Here is an 8,017-nt window from a genome sequence, read left to right as displayed (position 1 = left end):
TGGCACACCCTACTGATACAGCTTATGTTACGGTGGTAAACAATGTCTTAAATGAGTGAGAATTAACTCAAATAAAAACGAACATATAACCTGGAATGATAGCAATTAACACCTAGTTCGTGACCATGATCCGCTATGGTTGACGAATCCACTGACATTTAATCTTGATTTGTTCCTTGTACAACTTAACCTAAAACACAACACAGAAATACACTCACACAGCTTGTTCTATTCAGCAAATCCTTAATAAGCAGATAAGGAGAGTGAGTAATGATTAACTGTATGTGCAAAAGCTGTTAAATCAGAAGACTTTGAAACTATTAATACTTTTCATTATTACAAATTAGTGTTCTATTGATTTGTTTTCTACAAAATATTGCGTAAATTGATTCTTGAACCTTGACTGTTAGATAGGTGCTGTGAAGTGTGTAAAAGGAAGTATTGTAGAGCAGCTGTCACAAGTCTGCCATATTGGTGACACAAGTGCGTCATGTTGGTAACACAAGTGTGTCATGTTGGTAAAACAAGTGTGCCATGTTGGTAACACAAATGTGCCATGTTGGTAACACAAGTGTATCATGTTGGGAACACAAGTCTGCCATGTTGGTAACACAAGTCTGCTATGTTGGTAACACAAGTCTGCCATGTTGGTAGCACAAGTCTGCCATATTGGTAACACAAGTGTGTCATGTTGGTTACACAAGTGTGTCATGTTGGTAACACAAATCTTCCATGTTGGTAACACAAGTCTGCTATGCTGGCAACACAAATCTGCCATGTTGCTAACACAAGTGTGTCATGTTGGTAACACAAGTGGGTCATGTTGGTAACACAAGTGTGCCATGTTGGTAACACAAGTGTGTCATGTTGGTAACACAAGTGTGCCATGTTGGTAACACAAGTGTGTCATGTTGGTAACACAAGTGTGTCATGTTGGTAACACAAGTGTGTCATGTTGCCAACTCAAGTGTACATAGTTGGTAACACAAGTGGGTCATGTTGGTAACACAAGTATGTCATGTTGGTAACACAAATCTGCCATGTTGGTAACACAAGTCTGCCATGTTGGTAACACAAGTCTGCCATGTTGGTAACACAAGTGTGTCATGTTGGTAACACAAGTGTGCCATGTTGGGAACACAAGTGTGTCATGTTGGTAACACAAGTCTGCCATGTTGGTAACACAAGTCTGCCATGTTGGTAACACAAGTGTGCCATGTTGGTAACACAAGTGTGCCATATTGGTAACACAAGTGTGTCATGTTGGTAACACAAGTGTGTCATGTTGGTAACACAAATCTGCCATGTTGGTAAACAAGTCTGCTATGCAGGTAACACAAGTGTGCCACGCTGGTAACATAAGTGTGCCATGCTGGTAACACAAGCGCGCAAAGCTGGTAACACAAGTGTGCCACGCTGGTAACACAAGTCTGCCATGCTGATTACACAAGTGTGCCATGCTGGTAACACAAGTGTACCATGCTGGTAACAAGTGTGCCATGCTGGTATCATAAGTGTGCCATGCTGGTATCATAAGTGTGCCATGCTGTTATCACAAGTCTGCCATGCTGGTATCAAGTGTGCCACGCTGGTACCACAAGTGTGCCACGCCGGTAACAAAAGCGTGCCATGCTGGTAACACAAGTGTGCCATGCTGGTAACACAAGTGTGCCATGCTCGTAACACAAGCGTGCCATGCTGGTAACACAAGTGTGACACGCTGGTAACACAAGTGTGCCATGCTGGAGAATAATAAGTGTACCATGCTGGTAACACAAGTGTGCAACGCCGTAATATTAAGTGTGCTCGTGCTGGTATCACAGGTGCTTATGCTGGTAACACAAGGTGCTATGCCGGTATCAATAAGGTACTACACTGGTAACACAAGTGTGCCACGCTGGTAACACAAGTGTGCCATGCTGGTAACACAAGTGGGCCATGCTGGTATCACAAGCGTGCCATGTTGGTAACACAAGTGTGCCATGCTGGTAATAAGTGTGCCATGCTGGTAACACAAGTGTGCCATGCTGGTATCAAGTGTGCCATTCTGGTAACACAAGTGTGCTATGCTGGTATCACAAGCGTGCCATGCTGGTAACACAAGCGTGCCATGCTGGTATCACAAGTGTGCCATGCTGGTATCACAAGCGTGCCATGCTGGTAACACAAGCGTGCCATGCTGGTATCACAAGTGTGCCATGCTGGTAACACAAGTTGCACGCCGGTAACACAAGTGTGCCATGCTGGTATCAAAAGCGTGCCACGCCGGAACACAAGCCATGTTGCATCACGCGTCGCTGGTAACTCAAGTGTGCTGGCATCAAGTGTGCCATACTGGTAACACAAGTGTGCCATGCTGGTAACACAGGGTGTGCCACGCCGGTAAAACATGTGCCATGCTGGTAACACGTGTGCCACGCCGGTAACACAAGTGTGCCATGCTGGTCGCTGCTGTCATGCTGGTAACCCGGGCGCGCCATGCTGGTATTATGTGCCATTCTGGTAAACAAGTGTGCCATGCTGGTAACACAAAGCTATGCTGGTATCACAGTGTGCCATGCTGATAACACAAGTGTGCCATGCTGGTATCATGTGCCATGCTGGTAACACAAGTGCTGGTATCACAAGTGTGCTATGCCGGTAACACAAGTGTGCCATGCTGGTATCAAGTGTGCCATGCTGGTAACACAAGTGTGCCATGCTGGTAACACAAGTGTGCCATGCTGGTAACACAAGTGCCATGCTGGTATCAAGTGTTATGCTGGTAACACAAGTGTGCCATGCTGGTAACACAAGTGTGCCATGCTGGTAACACAAGTGTGCCATGCCAGTAACACAAGCGTGCCATGCTGGTAACACAAGTGTGCCATGCCGGTAACACAGTGTGCCACGCCGGTAACACAAGTGTGCCATGCCGGTAACACAAGTGTGCCATGCTGGTAACAAAAGTGTCTGCATCACAAGTGTGCCATGCTGGTAACACAAGTGTGCCATGCCGGAAACACAAGTGTGCCACTCTGGTAACACAAGTGTGACACGCTGGTAACACAAGTGTTATGCTGGTAACACAAGTGTACCATGCTGGTAACACAGTGTGCCACGCCGGTAACACAAGTGTACCATGCTGGTAAATACGGCAAGCCACGCCGGTAACATAAACGTGCCATGCTGGTAACACAAGTGGTACCTGCTGGTAACACGTGTGCCATGCTGGTAACAAGGTGCCATGCTGGCAACACAAGTGTGCCATGCTGGTAACACAAGTGCCATTCTGGTAACACAAGTATGCCATGCTGGTAACACAAGTGTGCCACACAGGTAACAAAGGCGTGCCATGCTGGTAACACAAGTGTGCCATGCTGGTAACACAAAAGTGCCATTCTGGTAACACAAGTGTGCCATGCTGGTATCACGTGCCGCTGGTAACACAAGCGCTGGTATCAAGTGTGCCATGCTAGTAACACAAGTGTGCCATGCTGGTATCACAAGAGTGCCATGCCGGTAACACAAGTGTGCCATGCTGGTAATAATGTGCCATGCTGGTAGCACAAGTGTGCCATGCTGGTATCATGTGCCATGCTGATAACACAAGTGTGCCATGCTGGTAACACAAGTGTGCCATGCTGGTAACACAAGTGTGCCATGCTGGTAACACAAGCGTGCCATGCTGGTAACACAAGTGTGCCATACTGGTAACAAATGTGCCACGCCGGTAACACAAGCGTGCAGCTGGTAACACAAGTGTGCCATGCTGGTATCAAGGTGCCATGATGGTACACAAGTGTGCCACGCCGGTAACACTAGCGTGCCATGCTGGTAACACAAGTGTGCCATGCTGGGAACACAAGTGTGCCATGCCGGAACACAATGTGCCATGCTGGTATCACAGCGTGCCATGCTGGTAACACAAGTGTGCCATGCTGGTAATTTGTGTTCAATGCTGGTAACACACGTGCCATGCTGGTATCAAGTGTGCCATGCTGGTAACACAAGTGTGCCATGCTGGTAACACAAGTGTGCCATGCTGGTATCACAAGAGTGCCATGCTGGTAACACAAGTCTGTCATGCTGGTAATAAGTGTGCCATGCTGGTAACACAAGTGCCATGCTGTAATCAAGTATGCCATGCTGGTAATACAAGTGTGCCATGCTGGTAACACAAGTGTGCCATGCTGGTATCAAGTGTGCCATGCTGGTAACACAAGTGTGCCATCCTGGCAACAAGTGGCCACGCCGGTAACACGATGCCATGCTGGTAACACAAGTGTGCCATGCTGATAACACGTTGCCATGCCGGTAACACAAGTGCCATGCTGGTATCAAGTGTGCCATGCTGGTAACACGTGTGCCACGCCGGTAACACAAGCGTGCCATGCTGGTAACACAAGTGTGCCATGCTGGTAATACAAGTGTGCCATGCCGGTAACACAAGTGTGCCATGCTGGTAATTTGTGTGCCATGCTGGTAACCACAAGCACGCCGGTAACATAAACGTGCCATGCTGGTAACACAAGTGTGCCATGCTGGTAACACGCGTGCCACGCCGAATACTGCCGTGCCATGCTGGTAACACAAGTGTGCTGCGCTGGTAACACACGTGGCTATGCTGGTATCAAGTGTGCCATGCTGGTAACGTGCGATGCTGGTAACACAAGTGTGCTATGCTGGTATCACAAGAGTTATGCTAACACAAGTGTGCCATGCTGGTAAAAGTGTGCCATGCTGGTATCACAAGAGTGCCATGCTGGTATCGTGCCATGCTGGTAATAAGTGTGCTGCTAGTAACACGTGTGCCATGCTGGTATCATGTGCCATGCTGGTAATAAGGTGTGCCATGCCGGTAACACAAGTGTGCCATGCTGGTATCAAGCGCGCTACGCTGGTAACACAAGTGTACATGCTGGTAATTTGTGCCATGCTGGTAACACACGTGGCCATGCTGGTATCATGCCATGCTGGTAACACAAGTGTGCCATGCTGGTAACACAAGTGTGCTATGCTGGTATCACAAGAGTGCCATGCTGGTAACACAAGTGTGCCATGCTGGTAATAAGTGTGCCATGCTGGTAACACAAGTGTGCCATGCTGGTATCAAGTGTGCCATGTTGGTAATACAAGTGTGCCATGCTGGTAAACAAAAGTGTGCCATGCTGGTAAACAAGCGTGCCACGCCGGTAACAGGCGTGCCATGCTGGTAACACAAGTGTGCCATGCTTGTAACACGTGTGCCATGCCGGTATCACAAAGTGCCATGCTGGTATCAAGTGTGCCATATGCTGGTAACACAAATGTGCCACGCCGGTAACACAAGCGTCATGCTGGTAACACAAGGTGCCATGCTGGTAACACAGTGAAATGCTGGTAACACAAGTGCTATGCCGCAACACAAGTGTGCTATGCTGGTAACACAAGCGTGCATGCTGGTAACTTATGTGCCATGCTGGTAACACAAGTGTGCCATGCTGGTATCAAGTGTGCTATGCTGGTAAAAAAGTGTGCTGCCGGTAACACAAGTGTGCCATGCTGGTATCACAAGCGCCATGCTGGTAATAAGTGTGCCATGCTGGTAACACAAGTGTGCCATGCTGGTATCAAGTGTGCCATGCTGGTAACACAAGTGTGCCATGCTGGTAATTTGTGTTCCATGCTGGTAACACACGTGTGCCATGCTGGTATCAAGTGTGCCATGCTGGTAACAAGTGTGCCATGCTGGTAACACAAATGTGCCATGCTGGTAACACAAGTGTGCCATGCTGGTAACACACGTGTGCCATGCTGGTATCACAAGAGTGCCATGCTGGTAACACAAATTTTGCCATGCTGGTAATAAGTGTGCCATGCTGGTATCACAAGAGTGCCATGCTGGTATCAAGTGTGCCATGCTGGTAATAAGTTTGCCATGTTGGTAACACAAGTGTGCCATGCTGTTGTCAAGTGTGCCATGCTTTTAATACAAGTGTGCCATGCCGGTAACACAAGTTTGCCATGCTGGTATCACAGGCGTGACATGCTGGTAACACAAGTGTGCCATGCTGGTATCAAGTGTGCCATGCTGGTAACACAAGTGTGCCATGCTGGTATCAAGTGTGCCATGCTGGTAATACAAGTGTGCCACGCTGGTAACCAAGAGTGCCATGCTGGTAACACAAGTGGGCCATGCTGGTATCACAAGCGTGCCATGTTGGTAACACAAGTGTGCCATGCTGGTAATAAGTGTGCCATGCTGGTAACACAAGTGTGCCATGCTGGTATCAAGTGTGCCATTCTGGTAACACAAGTGTGCTATGCTGGTATCACAAGCGTGCCATGCTGGTATCACAAGTGTGCCATGCTGGTAACACAAGTGTGCCATGCTGGTATCAAGTGTGCCATGCTGGTAATACAAGTGTGCCACGCTGGTAACACAAGTGTGCCATGCTGGTAACACAAGTGGGCCATGCTGGTATCACAAGCGTGCCATGTTGGTAACACAAGTGTGCCATGCTGGTAATAAGTGTGCCATGCTGGTAACACAAGTGTGCCATGCTGGTATCAAGTGTGCCATTCTGGTAACACAAGTGTGCTATGCTGGTATCACAAGCGTGCCATGCTGGTATCACAAGTGTGCCATGCTGGTAACACAAGTCTGCTGTGTTGGTAACGCAAGTCTGCCATGTTGGTAACGCAAGTCTGCTGTGTTGGTAACGCAAGTCTGCCATGTTGGTAACGCAAGTCTGCCATGCAGGGTGTCTTGAATGGTCAATGGGTATCTTACGTGGTCATTGGGAATTTAACTGACATGCTTAACGAGTACCTTAGGTAGTCAGTGGATACTTCGTGTTATCATTGAATATGTATTGTGATAAGTGTGTATTACATGTCGTTAATGACAGAATCGTATCATTGGTTACTGTTCACTGGATTTTGCCTAAGCGATGAAAAACGCGGAAAGGCGGATTGTTAAAACGGAGACAATTTTGAACACCAAAAGAATCGGTGATTTATCAAAGATCAATTTTTTATTATTAAGTCAAAACTTATGTGAAAATGTAGTAAACTTTCCTCGAGGGGCGTCAAGTGGTCCCATTGTATTAAGATAATGTAGTGCCAGGGTTGAGGGAAATTGTTTTCTTGTTAGATAAATCAGGCAAACATTCGTCTAAAAATTTCGTTACCGAATATGGAATCTATCACCATGCATTGAAAAAATAATAATAGTTTCCATACTATAATACTTATTAAATTACTGCTTCCACTGTCTCCGATTTGCACATGTTGACGTCATCTCAAACAGCTTTTAAATATTCATTGTATCCAAATGATAACTTACCTCAATTTTGATGTTGGTAAAGTATCATGAGAAAAACAGCCTGTATCAAGGGCAAGATGAAGTATTTTGTTGACCCAGATGGTACAGCTCCCTCAGTGTGGTGACCGGTACCGAACTGGCTGGTGAGGGAGTGTGGCAGGACCCAAAGAGCCTGACACACTCAGCTCCAACACCTCCCTCCTCCACGCGCGCTCAACACACACTGACCCGCCGTCTCCACCACCACCACACACTGACGCGCACCGTCTCCACCACCACCACACACTGACCCACACCGTCTCCACCACCACCACACACTGACCAGCACCGTCTCCACCACCACACACTGACCCGCGCCGTCTCCACCACCACCACACACTGACGCGCACCGTCTCACACCACCACCACACACTGACCCACACCGTCTCCACCACCACCACCACACACTGACCCGCACCGTCTCCACCACCACCACACACACTGACCCGCGCCGTCTCCAACCACACACTGACGGCACCGTCTCCACCACCACCACACACTGACGCGCACCGTCTCACCACCACCACACACTGACCCACACCGTCTCCACCACCACCACCACACACTGGCACCGTCTCCACCACCACCACACACACTGACCACACCGTCTCCACCACCACCACCACACACTGACCCACACCGTCCCCACCACCACCACACACTGACCGCACCGTCTCCACCACCACCACA

General features: G+C 48.3%; 1 protein-coding gene across 1 annotated transcript in view; it reads right to left on the bottom strand.

Annotated features, from left to right (window-relative positions):
- The window catches only part of LOC121863321, a 76,873-nt gene extending 69,350 nt beyond the window's left edge, over positions 1–7,523 (bottom strand). Inside the window, exon 1 of the mRNA XM_042361941.1 lies at positions 7,310–7,523. The gene's annotated coding sequence lies outside the window, so the exon portion shown is untranslated. The remainder of the gene's footprint in view (positions 1–7,309) is intronic.
- Between the last annotated feature and the right edge of the window lie 494 nt (positions 7,524–8,017).

The sequence above is a fragment of the Homarus americanus genome, unplaced genomic scaffold (genome assembly GCF_018991925.1).
Source record: "Homarus americanus isolate GMGI-L3 unplaced genomic scaffold, GMGI_Hamer_2.0 scaffold46197, whole genome shotgun sequence".
In the NCBI taxonomy this organism is placed as follows: domain Eukaryota; kingdom Metazoa; phylum Arthropoda; class Malacostraca; order Decapoda; family Nephropidae; genus Homarus; species Homarus americanus.
Note: the sequence above shows the minus strand (reverse complement) of the source record. Positions and strands in the feature narration are given on the sequence as shown.